We start from the raw sequence: 524 nt of genomic DNA, 5'->3' as shown, positions 1-524 counted from the left end.
TTGAGAGAGAGATTTTTGCTATAGGGCACATGCACTTGCTGGAGAGACAGAAAGCAAGAAATCATCCCCACCCAGGAGGGATGGCCATGCCACAACCCCTTCTCTTCCATTTTCCCCTCAGGATCTTGGACACACCCACATACACAGGCCCTGTGTGAGTTTTTAAGCCACCGGATCTGGGACTTGAACTGCAGTCAACCGTGTGGGAGTCCAGCAATGTAACCATTATGCTATCTGCTAGTCTCTTACAGAATAGGTTTTCAATAAATATATGTGATGTGTTCAGCCAGTGCTCTTCTCTGGATGCCCAAATCATAACTGTTGCAAATACTCCCTTGCCTTTTTGTTAACAAGATCTTTTTATTTTCTTTGTGTGTGTGTGTGTGTGTGTGTGTGTGAGTGTTTGGCATAGGACATGTGTGTCTGTGGGGATAGACAGAAAGAGACAGAGAGAGGAAAAGTGAGAAATCACACCCAGGGAGGACGGCCATGCCACAATTCTTTCTCCTCCTCAACTCTCCTCT

The sequence above is a fragment of the Tupaia chinensis genome, unplaced genomic scaffold, assembly GCF_000334495.1.
Source record: "Tupaia chinensis unplaced genomic scaffold, TupChi_1.0 Scaffold138060_1, whole genome shotgun sequence".
Classification (NCBI taxonomy): Eukaryota; Metazoa; Chordata; class Mammalia; order Scandentia; family Tupaiidae; genus Tupaia; species Tupaia belangeri.
The sequence above is the reverse complement of the archived record's forward strand: the minus strand, read 5'-3'. Positions refer to the sequence as shown.